General features: G+C 42.3%; 1 long non-coding RNA gene across 1 annotated transcript; it reads left to right on the top strand.

Annotated features, from left to right (window-relative positions):
* The first annotated feature begins 392 nt into the window (after positions 1-392).
* LOC111864804 lies at positions 393-21,578 on the top strand. The gene is made up of 3 exons (XR_004513054.1): positions 393-430; positions 1,158-1,323; positions 19,871-21,578. It is a non-coding gene; the product is annotated as an uncharacterized LOC111864804 (long non-coding RNA).
* Positions 21,579-22,611: the final 1,033 nt, after the last annotated feature.

Raw genomic sequence — 22,611 nt, forward strand, 5'->3', positions numbered from 1 at the left:
CCTTGTGGCTTATAAATTGTGCCATTTTCAATTCATTTTTTGCTTTCAAAAATTTAAACCCTCATTCAAAATTGAAATACAAAGCATTTCTGCTGAATGTGGCAAAAGCCTGGGCTACAGACCACATGGTGGCAGCAGAACCGGCGGCAGACACAGTCTTAGCGCGACCAGGCCCGTGTACCCCCACCCCACGCAGGCCTCATTTTGACCCCCCTGGGCGACTCTCGGGTGATATGCGGAAACATACCCTCTCAAAAATTGTGAAGAGTGAACATTTCAAGGGGAAGCAGCCTTCTAGGCAATGCCGTGTTTGTGCATTTCACAAGAAAAGGAGTAGGACTGCCTACATTTGCAAGTTTTGTGTAATGCCACTTCACAGAGGGGAATGCTTTGAAAAATATCACACCCTCAAGCACTTCTAGGAGCATTGGTAAGTGTTCTCCAAAAATTTTAGTTCATAAAATTAATTACATTTTATATTAATTTTTGAAGTGAACAGTGTACAAGTTAGGATAGTAGGTTTAAAAATGCTGGTCCACAGGGTGATATAAATGTTTAAATTGCCAGTCCTCAAAGTGTTAAGAAACTAAACTTTTTATGCCAAGCTTATTACTTTTCATAATCCATCCAGGGAGTTTACATGGTTCTTTACATTATAACAGTTTCGAATATTATGTAGGAGGGATTAATTCAAAGAGAGTGATATGTGTAGGTCATGTAGCACACGTGCGAGAATGAGACATGTGTAAAAAGATTTGGACAGAAAACCTGAAAGAATGAGACCACTTGGGAGACAATTGTGAAGATTGATTTTTTTTTTTTAAAGATACAAGTTTGGGGAGTTTGGACTGGGGTTGTTTGTGGCAGGATGCAAAGTGATGATGGTCATGTGTGAACACAGTAATGAGTGCTTAGGTTCCATAAAGAGCAGATATGTATTATCTGTACTTCCACAGGGACCACAGGTTTCTCAGGATGGTCCCTGAATTATGAACTTTACACTTGCTAAGATTATGAAGTCTGTAGAGAAGAAATCTGTACAGAGCAGCTGTTATGCATTACATCTAATGAGAAACAGCTACAGCAAGGACAGCATATATCGTTTCATGTGTGGTGTTATATAGCCATGACTGATAGAAGATTTGATGCCTTTACAGAACTGCACAAAGTCAGAAAGTTTTAGAGGGTCCCTGTGGTGAGACATACCCAGCAAGTCATGATGCAAACCAGGCCATGAATATAAAAGCTGAGGAAGTCTCAGATGCAGAAGAGGTAGCGGATCCTTTGCAAACTACAGTTCAGGAGATAAAGGCTGAACCTGAGGTGAGCTGTATGCTTCTGTATGTCCACTGTTAGGCAGATATCACAGATAGGCAGGAATTCCAGTTGTCTATCTCATCTCCATCTGTCTGGCTGTCTGTGCACATGGAACAACTCCGCTGTGCTGCTGACTTGCCTTTGAAGGCCTTGTTCTGAAGTGTCTCTAGACAGTATAGTTTGTTGAATGTATGCTGCTTGTGATGTACCACTTCTATTTCCTTTTAAGCAGTTCTAATGCAATATTATATTTAAGCATCCTGTTGCACTCCATACGATGATATAATGATACAAATTCCGTCCCAAGTGCAAACAATATATTATGTGTCCTTGATCTTGTTCACCTACACTACATGTTTCGTCCTCAGACGGCCATCATCAGGTGTATAACACTCACGTCGCTGTCACACTGCACTCAGCCCAAAATTTAACATTTAAAACACTTTCCTTGTTATTATCAACATCTACTTCGTTGATATCTGTCTGGATGTAGATTATTTTACACGCGTTAATTTTGACGTACCTGTAGTAGCACTATAAAATCTTTAGTTCAAATTTTAAAATCCTTTAAAATTTTTTCTCTAATTTTTTTTTTTTTTTTTTTAATTTTAAATTGTTAGGGTTACTCGCCCTATGTCTAAAGTGCTGCAGCGGCTATTTCTTGTTTCCACACTGTATGGGCGTTATCCTGTGTAGTCACACTACACAGGACTACACTACTACTACGTAGTAAAGAATAACAGCGGCACGCACACTGCATACTGCAGAAACGTTTTGTGCAGAAGCTTTATGCATTTTTATGGACAGATGCTCAAAATTGGGAAAAAAAAATTTGGAATCAGTGTAACAATTTTTACAGATTCTAAAATCTGTAAATTACAATATCTGATTCTATATTCTTTCTAGATAAAGGCAGCGTTTATTTCGTTGGTTTATCACAAAAATTGTAGAAATTACACCATTTTCAGTAACATGCTTACAATTTCTAATACTCTACAATGGCGGACATTTAAATTAACTGCGGCCTGCTGCGATTATGGGAATTTAAATCACCCATCTCTTAAAAGATATCCTGTATGCATTCCTTTTCTCCCCTATGCCTGCTATATGAGCTGCCCATGTCATCCTCCTTGACTTCAGCATTTAGGTAAAATAAATAATTTCATGAAGCTGAGTGAATCCTTGAGAAGCCACCAGTTGCTTGGCCACCGAAGAATTTTCCAATATTGTAGGGAACCAGAAAATTTATTGACATGTTCGCAAGAACCCGTCACAGGTCCCTATCCTGATCCATATCCTATATGCATTCCTCTTGTCCCCCATGCCTGCTATTTGAACTGCCCATCTCATCCTCCTGGACTTCATCCTTTTAATTATGCTTGGTGAACGAAGGTTACAAGTTGTCTAGCTCTTCATTATGATGATTTTAGGAACAAAAAAAGCAGATATTTTCTGTACTGCCGCAGTGACCGATCATTCCTCAGGAAAGTCACTGAGCTATGAACTGAGTACTTGGTTAGTGATCTTGATAGCTGTAGAGAAGCGCATCCATATATAACTGCTCTTATGGGTTAGATGTGATGAGAAACAGCCACAGCAAGGAAAGCATATGCTGTTTAATGTGTGGTGTTGTGCATCCATTTCTGAGAAGGATGTGATGATTTTTACAGAGCTATACAAATTCAGAGAACACTTTAGTGGGTTCATATGGTGAGACATACCCAACACCTCATGATGCAGATCAGGCCATGAATGTAAAAGCTGAGGCAGTCTCACATGCAGAAGAGGAAGAGGATCCTGCCCTAACAACATTTCCAGAAATAAAGGCTGAACCTGAGGTGAGCTGTATGTGCACTGTTAGGCAGATAACACAGATGTGCAGAAATGCCATTTGTCTTCTCTGTGAACATGAAACAACTCCACTGCATTATTGACTAGGTTTTGAAAGTTTTTTTTCCCCCTGAAATGTTTCTAGGCAACTGTGCTATGTTGAATGTTGCGTGTGATGTACCACTCCCATTTTCATTAAACGGGTCTAATATTTTAGATGAAAATAGATTTTGTGTAAACTGAATGTGTGCAGTAAATTCCATTGCAGGAACAATCCTTCACATTTTCCTTGTTTGTCCAATCCACTAAGCCGTGCCTCGGTACTACATCATAGGGTTCTCAGGATCTATAAATGCTGAAGTTTATCATTTGTTTTCTTTCTCCCTTACAGCCTGTATCCATATAATAACAGAGAGGTGTCATTTTGTTGAGGATTTGCTTTAGGATAACTAATGATTCTCTAAAGATTTGTGACTGTGTGATAGATTATAGACACATGTTGGCTGTTTCCCTTTGTGTGAAGTAAATTTAATATACCTGACACTGTTGGAGTTGCCCCTGTACCTGCTGTCAGGTGATGGGTTGTTATGACAGATTTCTTTTGTTGTTTTCTAGACAGAACGGTGACTAAACATTAGATATGAGATCGTACAGAGAATATTTATATTGTAACGTGTTTCGTTACTGAAGATGCTGTTCAGATTATTAATTGGTTTATTTAACAACCTACAAGTTGTAACTACAATTAATTACAACACTGTTGAGGGTTTCCACAGTTTACAAACCCTATGCACTAATCAATTCACTCTGTCCTCAGTAGTCTACACGTATTAATTACGATACAGGAGCTATACAAGTGTCACTGTGTCACGCTCCCAATTATTACTCACTTATCACAAACTATCACTGATTATCACACATGCGTCCAGTTCTTCTTTCCCCGACGGCTGCTGTATTCCAACTCAACTGTAACGGCTCACTGCTGGCTAGATTTCAACCCAACTCGTAGGCTGCTGCTTTGAGAACTGTCTTCGGCGGCTGTGTAGTTCCCTTATAAACCCTCAGCTGGACAACGGGAAAACAGTTACGTAATAGGCACCACTGTTGTCTGACGCCATGTTTGCCGATAGCCTAGCAATGCTGTTGGGAGTTGTTTACGGCTATGTAACAACTGTGGCATCCCGTGTTACATCACCGCTGTTTACTCGCTTTGCATAGCAACCAGCGTGCTGGGACTCGGCTCACTTCGCTCCGCTTGGCACGTCACGGCTGGCGGGGAGGGAGGGGCATCATCCATAGCGCAACAGGTCACAACATATGTATATAGATGTAGGTTCTTACCTTTCTCGGCCTGTTCACAGCGACTGATGCGCCACTGGCTGCAAGGTGCATACAAATTTTGTCAATGAATCAGTATGCCTGTGGCTGCTAATATTTGGAACGAAATATGCAATTCAGGTCATAGAAGGTGTTGAAAATGCTGTCCCCCTACACACAGACATTCCTTGCATCAGCAGAAAATGTTCTTATTAACCCTTAAAGCTGTTGTGCAGGATTTTTTGCAATTTCCCTATGAACATTTCTTTTATTTCTTCCAAGTGGTGTTTGCTGTTTAAACTTTGTCCTGCAAAGAACCACAGAAGAAAATATAAGAATTAAGGTCAGGTGAATGTGCCTCCCAAATGCCAGTGCTGATATTTCTGTCCCCGAAAGTTCTAGACAAAGCCTGCATAGATGTACGTGAAATGTTGGCAGTAGCTGAGCCTTGCTGGAACCAGCCATATAGTCTTTCTGCTTTTGTAACTCTCGAAAGAATTGTCTGAGAATGACCTGTACATCATCATCAGTAATCTATCAAGACGACAGGTCCACAGTCTCTTCCAAAACAGCTCCTCCACTTGATGCGACCTAGAGCTTTCTCCTTCAAATGAAAATATCCTCTTCTGTCCCCAAGGTCATCCAGCATCTTCTTACGTCTTCTTCCTCATCTTCTGGTCACTTCTATCTGCCCCTCTATCTTTCCTTCAGTAACTTCTTTTAGAAGACAGTTACCGCGTAAGACATGACCAAACCAATTAGGCTTCCATTTTCGTATTTCGTGTAGGATATTCCTCTGCTCACTGACTCTAAATAACACTTCTTCATTTCTCACATAATCGGTCCGACTGATCTTCTCCGTCCTTCTCCAACACCACATTTTGAAGCTTTCCAGGTGTTTCTGATCTACTGCCCTAAGTATCCAAGTTTCAGCCCCATACAAAGCAGTGCTCCAAATATAGTATTTCACTAGTTTATTTCTCAAATTTAAGTCCAGTTTGCTGGTAAAAAGATTCTTCTTGCTAAATGCAGCTTTTGCCATGGGAATCCTAGATTTAATTTCACACGTACACCTTCCATCATCTGTTAACAAGTTACCCAAATATTTAAAACATTTCACATTCCCCAGTTGTTTTTGGTCTATCTTTATTGTGACTGGGGTTGGTTGTCTTGAAATTTTCAATACTTTTGTTTTTTCCACATTACCATGCCATAGCACCTTCCAATTTCGATTAGTCTATCAATCATACCCTGTAGCACAGTTTCTTCCTTAGCCATTAACACAAGGTCATCTGCATATTTCACAGTTTGAATAATTTGCCCTCCTAATTTGAAGTCTCCAAGCCCATCCACAGTTTCCTTGGTAAGGCATATGCTGTACAAGTTGAACAAAATTGGTGATAAACAGCATCCTTGTCAAACTCCTCTTCCAGTCTTCACACTTGTTGTCTCCCCTCTGTCCAGCCGCACTCGTAACTTTGTGATTCATGAAAATTTACTAATCAATCTTCATTCCCGCCAATTGATACCTGTTTCCTTTAGGATCTGCATTAATTTGGTCCAATTTACATGGTCAAAGGCCTTCTGCCAGTCTATAAAGCAAGCACACTGTTCTTCATCTATCTCCAAAGTTCGTTGTGCTATAATTCTCATCATCCCAATTGCATCCCTGGTTCCTTTGCCTCTTCTAAATCCTAACTGATCCTCTCCATGTATATCCTCTATTTTCTTTTCAGGTCTTCTTTTAAATACCTTTGCTATTATCTTTGCTGTATGTGCAATAAGGCTTACTGTGCGATGGTCTCTGCATTTTGTAGCTTTTGTTTTTTCTTTAAGGCAATAATTGTCACTTCTGTAAAGTCCTTGGGCCACTACCCAGTTTCATATATGGTGTTTATTAGTTTTGTCAGTGTTTTCAAACCACCTTCTCCCAGTAACTTAAGCACATCTCCAGGTACATCATCATCTCCTGTGGCATTTCCATTCCTCATGTCCTTGATAGCTTTATCCACTTCACTTCAGTGCACAGCGCTGTGAAGACACTTTGCAGATACTGAGACGTGCCATAAAGTCAAAACGCCCTGGAATGCTATCAAACGGCATTATCCTTCTTCATGATAATGCGCGCCCCCACACTGCAGAGATTTGGTTGGGAAGTGCTTCAACATCCCCCCTACAGCCCAGATCTCTCCCTGTATGATTTTCACATTTTTTGAGACCTGATGAGAGACATTCATGGACATCGGTTTGCATCGGTCGAAGATGTGTGTGGCTGGGTAAAGATGTGGTTCCATAGACAGCCCACAAGCTTTTTCAAGGATGGGATTGACTGTCTTATCTCCCAGTGGGATAAATGTATTAACAGTTTTGGAAATTACTTTTTAGGTAAGAATTGTTCTTTAATATGTTTTGGCTTCTGACCCGTTTTCATTTTACTGCCCCTCATATAGTGTAAGGTGTTTCGTTACAGAATACGCCGTAAAGATCGTTAATTGGTTTATTGAACAATCTACAAGTAACGGCTACAATTACTTATCACACAGTTGCGGGGTTTCACAGTTTATAACCCTAATCACATTAATCTGTTACCACTGTTGCGGGGTTTCACGATTTATAACCCTATGCGCAAATCAGCTCACTCTGTCTTCAGTAGTCTACACGTTTGCAGTAGGAGAGCTATGTATCACTGTATCACACACTCCCAATTACACAATCACACACACGTCCAGTTCTTCTTTCCGCGACGGCTGCTATACTCCAACTGTAGTCGGCTGACTGGAGAACTGTTGATAACACACTCGGCGACTGTCACATTACAACTCGGCGACTGCCCACATTACAACTCAACTCTGCGACTGTCCACATTACAACACACTCATAGCTGCTATGCAGTTCCCTTATATAGCCGCAGTGGTGCCTGTTGCGTGACACGTCACAGGAGTTGTTGACTGCTGCCTGGCAACCGCGATATCCCTTGGTTACGTCACCGCTGTTGACTCACGTTGCATAGTTACTAGGTTGCGGGAGCTCGGCTAACTTCGCCTCCGCTCGTGACGTCACCGCGGGGAGAGTGGTGTGGTGATGACTCGCCTATTACGCGAGCGCTACGTTACCGCTACGTGCCGCTGGGGAGGTAGGGGTCAACATGTCACACTGCTCCCTCCTTAAGGCTGTTCGTCCCGAATAGCCTAACGGTGCATCCCCGTTCCTTTGCTTCAGAGGCTGTTCTTGCAGCATCTGTTCTCTGGCCGTTACAACCGCTCCCTTCTTAAGACCAACTCATCTTGAGCGGTTCCCTTTCAGCTCGCCAGAAGATCCAGTTGTATCCCATTCATCCATCGCTTTCTCCCATGGCACATTCACTCTCACTGGGGAGGCCGGTTCTTCTATTTTACCGGCTCCTCTTCTGTGCCCTGCGTCTTTTTCGTTTTGGAGGGGGTCGACCCCTCCACAGTGTCCAGTCCTTGACGTGTCGTAGGCCGACAGAAGATCCAACCATTTCCTTCATGATCTTCATGCTGACAATCTCGTAGATGGTCTTCTTACAAATTCTCCCTTCTTGGTGCGATCGCTGTCCTGATCTACACCCTCCGATGACGCCCTTGGTTGTCACCTTTCCTGTCTGACATCTGAAGGTTCCCTGGGGAGTTTCCTTCTTGAAGGCATTTCTCCAACCTCGTGCCACTGTCGCGCGATGGGATGTCCTCCTGCAGGTGGCAGCCAGCTTCATCCGGGATTCATGATCTCCTTGGGTCCAGGATTTTCTGACGATGTTCCTCCGACGCCATGCCACTGTTGCATGTCAGGACACCTTCCTGTGAACGACGGCCAATTTGTTCTGGGGTCCGCAATTTTCCCGTGCGAGATTTTCTATTTCGTCGGTTTCGGTCCCTACGCCTTTTATTCTTCGGTTCTCCGACCGGCATTACTTCGGCGTCTTGTACGGGTACCTCTCGTAGTTCTGCCGCCTCAGGTTCCCTGTTCGCTGAAGTCGGCTCTTCTTCTTCTTCTGGGCGTGCCTCCCTTTCTTGGCAGGCCACCGTCACTCCGACCAGTATCACTATGGGAACCTCTTCTTGTTGTGCCGTCGCAGGTATCGTGTCCACTGAGCAGGCCAACGTCTCTTCCTGCCAGGCATTGAAGTCGGCGTCTAATTTCGTCAGCATGCTGTTTGCTTTTTCTTGATGGAATTCTAACTTCGCCAGGAAATCTTCTCTGTCTTTTTTTCGGTTGGCTTCCATTCTATCTTCCGTCCGCAATCGGTCGGCATCTGCTTGTACTTGGTTTGCCCTCATCTCTTCTTGATGGGTTTTCATATCGGCGTCTAATTTGGCCAGGAAATCTCTGGCTTTCCTCCTATTTGCCTCCATTTCTTCTTTCTCGGTTTTCATGCTGACGTCCATCCTAGCCAGCATTTCTATGTTGGTTTTCATGCTGGCGTCCATCCTAGCCAGCATTTCCATCATCTACTGCATCTCCATCTTGTCGCAGTAAAATTCTCTTGAGGCGTATTAAAGCTCGTAAAATTTCTGACACCAAATTGTCACGTGTCTTGAGATCGAATCTCGTCGGTCACGTGTGTAAGTCCTAATCCCACTTCTGACACCAGTGTAAGGTGTTTCGTTACAGAATACGCCGTAGAGATCGTTAATTGGTTTATTGAACAATCTACAAGTAACGGCTACAATTACTTATCACACAGTTGCGTGGTTTCACAGTTTATAACCCTAATCTCATTAATCTGTTACCACTGTTGCGGGGTTTCACGATTTATAACCCTATGCGCAAATCAGCTCACTCTGTCTTCAGTAGTCTACACGTTTACAGTAGGAGAGCTATGTATCCACACTCCCAATTACACAATCACACACACGTCCGGTTCTTCTTTCCGCGACGGCTGCTATACTCCAACTGTAGTTGGCTGACTGGAGAACTGTTGATTACACACTTGGCGACTGTCACATTACAACTCGGCGACTGCCCACATTACAACTCAACTCGGCGACTGCCCACATTACAACACACTCGTAGCTGCTATGCAGTTCCCTTATATAGCCGCAGTGGTGCCTGTTGCGTGACACGTCACAGGAGTTGTTGACTGCTGCCTGGCAACCGCGATATCCCTTGGTGACGTCACCGCTGTTGACTCGCATTGCATAGTTACCAGGTTGCGGGAGCTCGGCTAACTTCGCCTCCGCTCGTGACTTCACTGCGGGGAGAGTGGTGGGGTTATGACTCGCCTATTACGCGAGCACTACGTTACCGCTACGTGCCGCTGGGGAGGTAGGGGTCAACATGTCACAATATTGTTTTGGAGATTTTGCTGGGCCACGTGCAGCCTTTCTTAGTATCATTTTTTTGCTCAGCCTTTATTGTTATTTCATTTGTGGAGCCTTTCCACTATTAAGTAGATGCCTGTCCAGCCTTACAAATGCATAATTTTATTTAATTTGGAATTTGTTAAACAGTACAGTACAGCTTAATTTCTGTTGAATCAGAAACCTCCATACATGCTGATGGACTCAGGCACGCACCACGCAAGAGGGTGTGCTTTCTCTATCCCTCCCTCCCTCCCTCCTCTCTCTGTCACCACTCTCACGCCTACCGATTTAACATCTCACTGTACTGGGGCTTCAAACTCATTTCTCTTCCTATTAGCATATTTCATGTTATTTACTCATTTTCCAGGGTAATTTGAATGAACTTCAACCTCTACATGATGAGGAGCAATGATATTCCTGTGATGAACGTGGTGATTCATTCAGTCAAGAGCAAATTCTGATAGCACATTGATGCTTACATAGTGGGGAACAGCCATTTTGTTGCAATGGGTGTAATAAGTCATTCAGCTATAAGAGTTGTCTGAAGACACATCAGCGCATACATAGTGGGTAGTGGCTGTTTTGCTGTGATGTGTGTAATAAGTCTTCCAGCTTTTAAGCGTCATCTAAGGAGGCATCAGCATGTATATACTGGAGAGCGGCCATTGTTCTGTGATGTGTGTAGTAAGTCATTCAATGTTAAGAGTAATCTGAGGACATCAGCGAATACATGGTGGGGAGCAGCCATTTTGTTGCAGTGGTTGTAATAAGTCATTCAGCTGTAAAGGTGCAGCCATACAGAGTGCTATGCTATGTTTACTATACCGCGTGGCCACACAGAAAGCTATGTTTGGTATGAAACTGCTGAGACTTGAATGAGATGTTGGCCGAAAGTGTGCCGATGGGGGGCAGTGATGATTCCGACGATGAGCTTTTGCTGTTACTTTCCTTGTGTAAATGTAAAAGGAAGTGGTTGCATGGCATGAAATTAAGAACAACTTCCTTCTTCAATTAAAACAGTCAAACACACTGCGATGCAGCTAACATAGCGAACATAGCATACAGAAGTCTGTGTGGCCAGTCACATTGGCAAAAAAGGGAAATATTTTTCTGTTCATATAGTGAACATAGTGTACGTAGTGCTCTGTGTGGCAGCACCTTAAAAGAGTCATCTAAAGAGGCATCAGCACATACATACTGGAAAGTGACCGTTTTGCTGTGATGTGTGTAATAAGACATCCGGTCAGCGCAGTTATTTGAAGAGACATCAGTACATACATAGTGGAGGAAAGCCATTTTTCTGTGATGTATATAATAAGACATTCAGTCAGCAGAGTCATCTAAAGACACATCAGTGCATACTTAGTGGTGAGCAGCCATTTTGTTGCACTGGGTGTAATAAATCATTCAGCTGTAAGAGTTGTCTAAAGAGGCATCAGCGCATGCATACTGGAAAGCGACCGTTTTGCTGTGATGTGTGTAATAAGACATTTAGTCAGCGGAGTCATCTGAAGGGACATCAGTGCATACATAGTGGAGCGAAGCCATTTTGCTGTTATGTATGTAGTAAGACATTGAGTCAGCGGAGTCGTCTGAAGAGGCATCAGTGCATACATACTGGAAAGTGGCCGTTTTGCTGTGAAGTGTGTAGGTAGTCATTCAGTATTAAGGGTAATCTGAAGACACATCAGCACATAGATAGTGGGGAGCGGCCATTCATATGTGACGTATGTGGGGCAATCCAAAAGTTTCCAAAATTTGAATTTTGCACGCGAATGTTTATGAGTACATTGAAATACCGTTAGGTGTCCTCACACCTTCTTGAATCAGTGTGGCAAGCGGCGTCAAGTTGAGTGGTTGGGTTTATTGTTGTTGAATGTATTTCCATTGTTGTGTTTCTATGAGTAGGCGGTTTTGCGATGGCTGACCTGAGAGAGCAACGTGTCTGTATAAAGTTTTGTTTTAAACTTAAGAAAACCGCTGTAGAAATGCACCAAATATTGAAGCAAGCTTTTGGTGACAACATTTTAGGCCAGACACAAACTTACGACTGGTATAAGCGTTTCAAAAATGGCCGAACATCGACTGATGATGACGATCTTTCGGGATGGCCGTCAACGGGCAAAACACCAGAAAATGTTGCGAAAGTTAGGGATCTGAATCTGCAAGATCGTAGACTGACTGTCCAAGACCTCTGTAACACCTTGGGACTAAGTTATGGTACATGTCAACGAATTTTGTCAGAGGAACTGAACATGAGGATTGCGGCGAAGTTTGTGCCACGACTGCTGCAAAATGAACAGAAGCAGCATCGCTTGGAAGTCTGGAGGGAACTTCAGCAACAGCTTCAAGAGGATCCAAACTTTCTTTTGAAGGTTGTCACTGGTGCCGAAAGTTGGGTTTATGGCTACGACCCTGAAAGCAAGCAGCAATCGTCGCAGTGGAAGAGCCCTTCTTCACCTCGGCCAAAAAAAGCTCGACAAGTCAAGAGCAACATTAAGTCCATGTTGATCTCTTTTTTTGATATTGACGGGATTGTTCATAAGGAGTTTGTCCCTCCTGGTCAGACAGTCAATAAAGAGTTCTATTGCGATGTTCTAAGGCGTTTGAGGGAGAACATGAGGAGAAAACGTCCAGAGAAGTGGCGCACAAACGACTGGGTACTCCACCATGACAACGCATGACCGCATATGGCTTACATTGTGCAGGAATTTTTGGCTAAAAACAAGATGGCAGTTGTTCCCCACCCACCGTACTCGCCAGACTTAGCTCCATGTGACTTCTTTCTCTTCCCCAAGATGAAAATGAAGTTGAAGGGGCGAAGATTTGATGCAGTTGAGGAAATTCACGCAGAAACGCAGACTGTACTAAACACCGTAACAAAGAAAGACTTCCAGGATGCATTTTAAAAGTGGCATAAACGCTGGGATCGGTGTATGCACTCCCAAGAGGACTACTTTGAAGGTGATGGTGCAGAATAAGATCTAGGTAAGATGTAATAGTTTTTATTAATATACTAGCTGTGCCCGGCCACGCCTTGCTGTGGCTAAGTCTGCCCGTTCCTTCCCAGTTTCATTTGAAATTACTCGACGCATTGCTTCGGCTTCACGAGTACGATGACCTAAGCTTGTTCTTCTGCGAGGCATTATTTGGACGAAATATTTCAATTCAAATGCAGATCAGTCGACACAGCTCAATCCCACCGCCACTTGCACTGAAAAATAAGGAGAACAGTTAAGAAAACGAAATGAAAAACAATGAAAAATAAACTGTACTCACGAAATGAACGCTATGGTAAATGACACAGCCCAATTCCGATCGCATCTTCAAGTCTGGCTGCACATTGCTCTGCTGCTTCCTCAGCACGTATTTGAGCCTGTCTTTGTCTCTTTCACTCGTTCGCTGATGCCCGTTCTTCTCCAGTTTGATTTGCAAATACTCAACGCATTGCTTCCGCTTGGCAAGTACGACGATCCAAGTTTGATCTTCTGTGAGGCTTTATTTGAATGAACTAAAGCAGATCGATTGCACTGATGAAGAAAAAAATGCTAGCAACGGGCCACTGTTATTGCGTTTCCATGGAAGCATGCGCTAACTGTTCTAGTGTTACTATTGAAACGACTGCTGCGAATGCAATGTTGAGTCAAAATTTCGAAGCTCTCGGACGGGATAGGGAATACATTATCGAAGAGTTAGTTTCATCTGTTGCTTAGGAAATGCTAGCAATGGGCCACTGTTATTGCGTTTCAATGGAAGTATACGCTGTTCTAGCGTTACTATTGAAACGACTGCTGGATTTCGAAGCGATCGGTGAAGAACTTTCGGAGATCTTCAATAAGAGAAAACGAACATTTACATTTTTATTTAAAACTCTTCGGTGCTGGACTATTATAACCTGGTTTCGGACGCAATAGAGGGCACGATCTGTTGTTAGCAACGGCCCACTGTTATTGCGTTTCCATGGATCTTCGATAAGAGAAAACGAACATTTACATTTTTATTTCTATAAGTTAGATAGATAGATGAAAATGACACAGCCCAATTCCAAGGCAATGTCACACGAAAAATTAAATCAAAATGAAAATAAATCGAAACTGTTTATATTCGGTGTTGGCTGTCCCAAGACTGACTACTTCGGCGCTTACCTCCAGGCTCTCTTCCATATCCCTTGGCATCTGCCCTGAGACTGACTGCTTCTTGTCCAAGGTGGGCTATTTATACCTCAGCGGATGCTGTGATTTCACTCGGAATCTCTTGTGATACTTGTGACCTCGTGATACTCGAGACACTCGTGATACTGAACAGTCGCTGGAGCTAAACTCTCTCATACATATAGCCAGCGCTCAGACAGGATAGGGAATACCTTGTCGAAGAGTTAGTTTCATCTGTTGCTTAAGAAATGCTAGCAACGGCAAACTGTTATTGCGTTCCCATGGAAGTATACGCTAACTGTTCTAGCGTTACAATTGAAACGACTGCTTGATTCGGAACATGTGGCAGGTTTTTACCTGTCACGGGTGTGACATCTACATAATAGGCACTCAAAAAAACGCGCGTGTTCGAATGCAACGTTGTATCAAAATTTTGAAGCGATCGGCGAAGAAGTTTCGGAGATCTTCGGTAAGACTCAAACGAACACGCCCGGCCACGCCTTGCTGTGGCTCAGTCTGCCCGTTCTTCCCCAGTTTCATTTGAAATTACTCGACGCATTGCTTCCGCTCTGCGAATACGATGACCTAAGCCTGTTCTTAGAAAACGAAAAGAAAAACAATGAAAAATAAACTATACTTACGAAATAACTTCCACGCACGTCTCGAGTACAATTATTATCATGACCAGTATCACCGAAAAATTCTTTGGAGCTGGACTATTAGAACCCGGTTTCGGACGCAATAGAGGGCACTTTCGCCCAGGGCTCCATTTCACGTGTTCTGCGCTCGTTGCCGCAGAAATGCATTATTTCCGCAGTTTAAACAGTTCGTTGCCACGGTTATTCCAAGGCAACGATTTGCTGTTTCAACAGTTCGTTGCCACAATTATTCCTAGGCAGCGAACAGTTTCAACAGTTTGTTGCCACGGTTATTCCTAGGCAACAATCTCTTGGTATTCGAAGGAAGACGTATAACACGTTACAGCATATTATATTGAATACAATTAATACTTTTACCTGTTTTTACCTGTCACGGGTGTGACATCTATATAATAGGTATATGAAAGCACGCACGTGTTCGAATGCAACGTTGTATCAAAATTTAGAAGCGATTGGTGAAGAAGTTTCGGAGATCTTAGGTAAGAATCAAACGAACATTTACATTTTTATTTATATAGATTTCGGGAACTTTTGGATTGCACCACATATGTAGTAAGTCATTAAGTCATCAGAATACTCATAAGATTCATCAGCGCATACATAGTGGGCAGCAGCCATTTTGTTGTGATGTATATAATAAGTCATTCATTTTGAAGAGTGATCTGAAGAGACATCTGCGCATACATGTTGATGTGTGCAGTAAATCATAGAGCAGCAGAAATGGGTTGAGACTAAAGGCACAGTATGTGACTTGTAACATGCCCCAGTTTCCATGTTGTAAGACAGTTTTGCTGTTTGTGGCATGCTTCCGTTTTGTAGAATGCTACAATATATTGGAGTTGATTGCTGTTGCTTACCTTTCAAACTGACGGGAAATGAACTGAGTCCCATGGTACAAAACATCTGTGCAAATGAGTTCTGTTTGATTCTGATTGCTTAATGTTCACAGTGCCCTGTCTTGTTGAGTGGAAACAGACATGACATGACATTCTCCTGCAGTTATGATGATAATTCAGCACTGGAAGCTGTTGATTAGTAGAGTGTAGCACTGAAACGGATGAACAGCTTATACATACAATTCAGCAGCATCGTATGCTTTTTGCTGTACGTTATCTGTGCTCTTCTGCCATTACATGTTAGTAAATTTGTTGATCAGTTAGTTTCAGATAGATATATCACTTGGATTGAGTATATTGAGATAGATATTATGGACTGGTCAGATGAATACAAACTACGCGTATTGGACATTGCAGACGAGATATCTGTTTGCGGGATACTTGGTATATTGAGAAGAAAGTTTAATAAAGGTGGGTTGATTCTTCCTGTGGAGAAATTAAGTAGTACAGAGAATTTAATTGAAAGGATCATGAAAGACTTTCTTACATCGTTTCATTGTGAATATCAGCAGAGAAACTGAGCGGTCTATCATGAGATTAGAAGAGAAAGTGGTTTGGCACTAAGGCACCGCTATTTGCTTCAGGTCTCCTTTGCCTTAGAAGGAAAGAGCCAACTGAAAATTGTGAAGTAAGTTCCACTGTAATTATATAATTCTTAATAAAATTAGGCAGTGTCATTAATAATATTGATTGCAATTCAGATGTTTCATGTAGTGGAATGACACTTTTAATTGTACTTAAATTCAGTGCAGTTATGCCCCTCCCTCCATACGAATTTTCTTCACTGCCTGAATGAACTGCATCATAACCGAAGCTAATTCTTGGTCACTCTGAGGAAGAGAACTCTGATTACTGACACTTTTCTTGCCAAGGAATGCTTGCTTCATTTTGCATAAGATGTACCATACACTCGTCCCTCAATAACTTTGCATCAGCAGAGCTCTTCCTCATGTTTCACCACACGTTGGCTGTCACTGCATCACCAGAACTGATCCTGCTCCCTGGTCCTGGAATATGTCTTCCGTTTTGTGTCTCTTCACCATATAAAGTAGTGCACAGTGCACGAATGGATTTGCAAGTTGCAGCTGTCCTTAGAAACGTGTGAAGGTAGGCTGATGCATGCCGCTGCTTATCTTTAATACATGTGGTCCGTATTAAAGATAAGCAGCAGCATGCACACAGGGAGCCTACACAGAATAATACCTGAACAGTGCTGAACACAGGAGTAGCCCCTGCAACACTAGACATAGGGCGGGTACCCCTGAGAATTTTAAATTTTAAAATTTGAAAAAAAATTAAAGAAATTTTTAAATTGAAATTGAAGATTTTAAAAGTGCCAGTTTTTAAAAAATCAAATTGACGTGTGTAGATTAACAAAGATCTTGTACATATCTGACAGATATCAGCAGGGAGGATTCTGATATATCAAAACAGTTAACAACGGAGAAATGAACAACTGTGAAGACTAGTGTTTTTTAAATTTTAAACTATGTGCAGTGTAGCATCTGCGTGAGAGTATACACCTGATGATGGCCATTTACATCCGAAACATGTAGTGTAGAAGAAAGGAACATGAAAGAACTACAGTAAATTGTTGCACTAGGACGGAGTTTGTGTCATATATTGTGTAGAGTGTAACAGGATGTTTAAATAAAATATTATAAACTCCAGGGAGCTGAGTTAATAATCATTAATGGAAGTTCTTATTTTAGAGACGTCACATCCCACTAGCTCAAAAAATATTTCAATATATGAGGGTAAGTAAATAAGTAAGTTACAAATGGATATAGAACTTAAACAAATAAGAGTACTGATTTGAAATATACTTTTATTTTTCAACATAATCTCCCTGTACATTGACATTTTGTCCTATTCTTTCACAAGCCCCTGTAAACCAGCAGCATAAAATTCCTTCGGCTGCTGTTGGAACCAGGCAGCACCTTCCCTTTCTACAGCTTCATCATCGGGAAAATGTTCAGCCGAAAGATGATGTTTAAGAGGGCCGAACAAATGGTAGTCGCTTGTAGCAAGACTCATCACCTGTGACAATTCAGGCTAGCATATTGTGTCCATCATATTAGTGATTGAGATGCTGTAATGCCCGGCCCATTCTTTTCATTTTGTGTTTTGGGGTCAACATGCATGGCACCCATCATGCACAGACTTTGTGAAAATATAACCTGTCATGCAACTTCCATTCGGCCCTCTTAACATCATCTTTCGGCTGAACATTTTCCCGACGATGAAGCTGTAGAAAGGGAAGTCACCACCTGGTTCCGACAGCAGCCCAAACAATATGCTGCTGGTTTTCAGGGGCTTGTGAATCGATGGGACAAGTGCCTCAGTGTACAGGGAAGTTATGTTGAGAGATAAAAGCATTCTTCAGATCAGTACTCTTATTTAAGTTTATATCCATTTGTAACTTACTTACCGTATTTACGCATGTATAGGCCGCAGCACAATTTTCAGACAGAAATTATAGAAAAAATAATTTTCTTGGAATATTATTTCAGGAGTGGAAATTATTCCGAAATTTGGCAACGTTTAACATTCCTAAGTTCGCAACCAGCGAAAATAACGGTACCGCTCGGAACAAAGGCATTGCGGGGGAGAGTTATAACCTTTTCGCCTTTACTTGACTTGCCTGGTTAGTTCTGAGTGAAACATGGGTCAAGTAAGAGCAGGTTATACGTCTAAATTTAAACTTCAAGTGGTGTGTTACACGCAAGAACACGGAAATCGAGCAGCAGGGAGAAAATTCGACGTTGACGAAACAAATGTGCAAAGATGGATACTAACGAAAGATGCCCTTGAAAAAACGTCACAAAATCGACAATCTTTCCACGGAAAGAAAGCTGAATTTCCAGAACTTGAAAATAAACTTTTGCGATACGTGCGTAATACACGGGCGGATGGATTTTCAGTGTCTGTGGAAATGATTCAATTTGAAGGCCTCAAAATAGGGGACAATGAAAATTCCTCATAATGAATTTAAGGGAAGTTATGGATGGGCAAGGCGCTTTTGCCCGACATGATCTTGTAATTCGGCGACGGACGTCAGTAGCGCAGCGCCTTCCCAACACATACCAGGAGAAACTGCTTGCATTTCAAAAACATGTCCTGAAATTAAGAAAGACGCACAGCTACACCATGGGAGCTATTGGAAATGTTGATGAAACTCCTGTGTTCTTTGAAATGCCGGGTGAAAGTACAGTGAACAAAGCAGGCAAAAAAACAGTGCGTGTGCGGACTGCAGGAGCAGAAAAGCAGCGGTGTACCGTAATGCTTGGTATCACTGCTGATGGAAACAAACTACCACCATTTGTAATCTTCAAACGCAAAACATTGCCGAAAGAAAAGCGTCCACCGGGAATTTTGGTGAGAGTTCAAGAAAAAGGATGGATGACAGAAGAGCTCTATCTGGATTGGTTGAAATCAGTGTGGTTTCGGCGCCCAGGCGCACTTTTACGTCAGCGGTCAATGTTAGTGGTTGACAGTTTTCGAAGCCATTTAACTGAAAATGTGAAAGTGAAGATGAGGCAGGAGAAAAGTGATATGGTTGTGATACCAGGGGGGATGACTGGCATGTTACAACCACTTGACGTGTCAATAAACCGTCCTTTCAAGTCTCATTTGCGGCGCTTTTACCGGGACTGGAGATGCGGTTCCACGGAGATGACGCCGACTGGACGATTGAAGAAACCTTCATTAAGTCAAATGTGTGAGTGGATTGTGGCTGCATGGAACACCATACCAGAAGAAATGGTTTCCAAAAGTTTTAAAGTCACATCCATTTCCAACGCAATGGACGGGGCTGAAGATGACGCTGTATGGCTGACATCACCTGACAGCGAAACTTCGAGCGAGAGAGACATCGACAGTAACGAGTCAAGTGATGAACAGTAATATGGTTCAATTACCGTGGACCAACTTCAGAAAGTGTCGCATAATTCATTCATGTGATGCGAAGCTTGTTTGCAAGCAGAAGGGGGTCACTTTCAGCACCTGTTATAAAGCACGGTAAGTTTGTGTTATCTTTTTACAGTATTCTTATAAATGTGTGCATGTACAGAAACTGATGTAAGGGTATCAGCGACATGACTGCACCCTCGCTAGCGGGGAGGGGCACAGTAGTCGTGGAAAAAACGTTCCATCCGCTCTACGCTGCTGCCCCGGTTTCCTCAATCATTGAACACCCTGTATTACTAATTATGAATATAATTTTTTTTAATGAAGTGTGATTTCGAATATAAGCCGCACCCCAGTTTTCCTCTTGAATTTTTGGCAAAAAATGTGCGGCCTATACATGCGTAAATATGGTATTGACTTACCTACATATATAAATTTTACGTCACATTGTGAACACATGCTGTGCGCAGAGAAACAGCCGCTTGGTGTACCTGATGCAGCAGAGGGACTGACATGCAGAAGGCAATGCAGAGCCATGTGGAAAGGATGGATGAGGAGACCTCGGGGAATAAGAAATGTGACCGAGAAAGCAGATGAGCAGGACGACAGTGAGACTGTTAACATGACCAAGAAGCCTGTACCTTAACTGAAGGAGAAGAAAAACTTCGGAGTTTAAAATTGGTAGCGTATATAACTCAGAAATGGTAGGTTTTTGGACTTTGTTCATTGTCCAGTGTTCAAAAAAAACTAGAACATACCATTTCAGAGACTGGATCTTTTTCTGGCCTCTGGTGAAGGGGGAGGGAGGAGACCTATTCTGCTGTGTCCATTAGAAAGAGTTCTTTCTAGCCAGATGATGGACAGAGTCCAAAAGTCGAGCGATTCCAGAAACCTTTAGAATCTTCAGTTGTGTGTGTGTTCTTGCGAGCGTGTGTTATTTAGGGTTTATTTTACAATCATCTTAGTATTTTGGCTACGTAGCATCAGTTGGAATAATGCTTGATAAATGGTGAACTAAAGAATAACATGGAAAGGGTCAGTCAGTATAGCCAGTGTCCCTCCCGATAATCGAATGGAGCACCTCCTGGATAAATTGTTTCACATCTGTTATGTTCGTTGTTGAAATGGATGAGGAAGCCTGGATGTCATCATGCTCTGTGTTTGTAGTTTTGAATATATGGTCTTAATGGAATATCGAGATAATGTCAGCACAGTACAGTAGACCTAAGCCTGCGTGTTCAGTAGAGGGCTCTAAAATATGCCAGTCAGACTTGCCGGGTTGCCACATTTACATAAATTAGCTCACATATGCTTTTGGCTCGGATATTATAAACTGTGTGGCAACAGAAGGCTGCGCAAGTTGTGTCCATTTCACAGTCATTGTGTTTCAACTGTTTGCATGCTGAGTCTTCATAGCTAACCTGCCCAAGACAGGCTACAGAAGCACAGTTCTTCCTCCTCGACATTGTGGGGTCAAATAGCATGCACCCTTCAAGTAAGTTAAGGGTAACGGTAAAGTTGTCCAAGCACTATGCCATGAAGACATGGGGGATTGGAGGGGATTGGATGTATAGCCCCACCATTCTTCACTTCGTCACTAGATGGAGATGAGTGGTGAGCTTCATGCCCCAATCCCCTTTACCCTGTTGGAAGAGCCCAAGGTACCAATTGGATAGGAGGCGCCATTGGGACACAACTAAGATTTTGTTCATTCAAAGACCATTAATCTGTTTGGAAATACGCTCTGTTCAATGAGAGGAAGTGTCAGTGTGTCTGAGTAGGTGCCACAACTGTCTCTGAAATTTTCCACAATTTTACCCTCACACATCATCCAGGTAAGGGCACTTGTACTTCGTGGACACTGTGCACATTTTCAGTTTACTATATTGAACGGAATTTGTGCAGGTTATACATAGAATTTTACCACTACAAAATGGCTGGTATGTCACATGAATGATTCTACGTAAACATTAGATGTAGATTTTGTTACTAATCATCTTCCTGCTACGCCAGATTTTGTTACTAATATCTTCCTGCTACGCCCTGAGGTGTATAATGTGGTCCAGGGGTGCATCAATGGACTGTCTAGTGTCCTTATATGCCCTCTACAATTATATACTTTCCATAACTTTTGTGACTGAGAACTACCAGATAGAATTTATTATGTAAATTCTTCAATAAAAACTGATAATCCAGACACTTGTTCCATATGTTTCTGTCTATGGGTAATTAGTTTAAACAGGCTGGTGTTTATCATTCTGGCACAAACTGAATGCAAATCTAATCTCAGTTATTCATGAATAGAACCAGAATATAGCAACGGTAAACTGTAGTGTTGTCACTTGGTAACACAATATTGAGGCGCGCCATAGCTCAAGCGGTTAGTTGCTGGCTTCCCACCTCTGCAGCCCGGGTCTGGGATTTATGGTGGGCAAAGTGGCGCTGGGCAGGTTTTCTCCGAGTACTTAGGTTTCTCCTGCCAATCTTCAGACCAGCAATTGCTCCACAATCATCTGGGGCTGGTTCAATAGGCCAGATGTGGCCACAGTACAAGGGACTTAGTCCCACCCCACAAGCAGTAAAAAAACGCAATATTGAACTTTGCCAAAAGTGGTTCCTGCAGTATATTATTTTGATGCTTGTTGAGTCAAACTGTCTTTTAATAACTTTTCAAGTTCATAATCTCCATATTCAATAAAACTAATTTCAGAGGATCCATACTAAAATGTAGATTGGAAATTAACTTTGTTTTTGCTGTGGTGGGACTAGTGTTTTACAAAATGGATATTGGTGTACAAGATACAGAAAATTGATAATAGTTGTTCTAATATGTGGTATACAGTGGCTCAGTATAAAGTAGTCTGAAACACAAAGTGACAAAGCAACCCTAAAATGTGCTTATAGGCATATTCATTGTGAGTCTTCACACTGAAGGCATGCTTCAACTTGTTGATCCAGTTTTCAAACATCCATTGAATAAGTAGATTACAGTGGGATTGTCGATGCTCTAAATGACAGCCACATAGAGCTGTAACAATTCTATTAAATTGTAGAAATTGAATGTACAGAATAGCTGCGAAGCCATATGGAATGTTCAAAAGCTGGCTGGCCATGAAAAGGGGCAGTTTGTTCCACCGTGAGTGCGTTGGCAGAATTTGCTGCTTCATAGTAGACCAAGTCTTATGGCCGTTTATGTGGCCTGTCTGGCCGG

The sequence above is a fragment of the Cryptotermes secundus genome, unplaced genomic scaffold (genome assembly GCF_002891405.2).
Source record: "Cryptotermes secundus unplaced genomic scaffold, Csec_1.0 scaffold1342, whole genome shotgun sequence".
Classification (NCBI taxonomy): Eukaryota; Metazoa; Arthropoda; class Insecta; order Blattodea; family Kalotermitidae; genus Cryptotermes; species Cryptotermes secundus.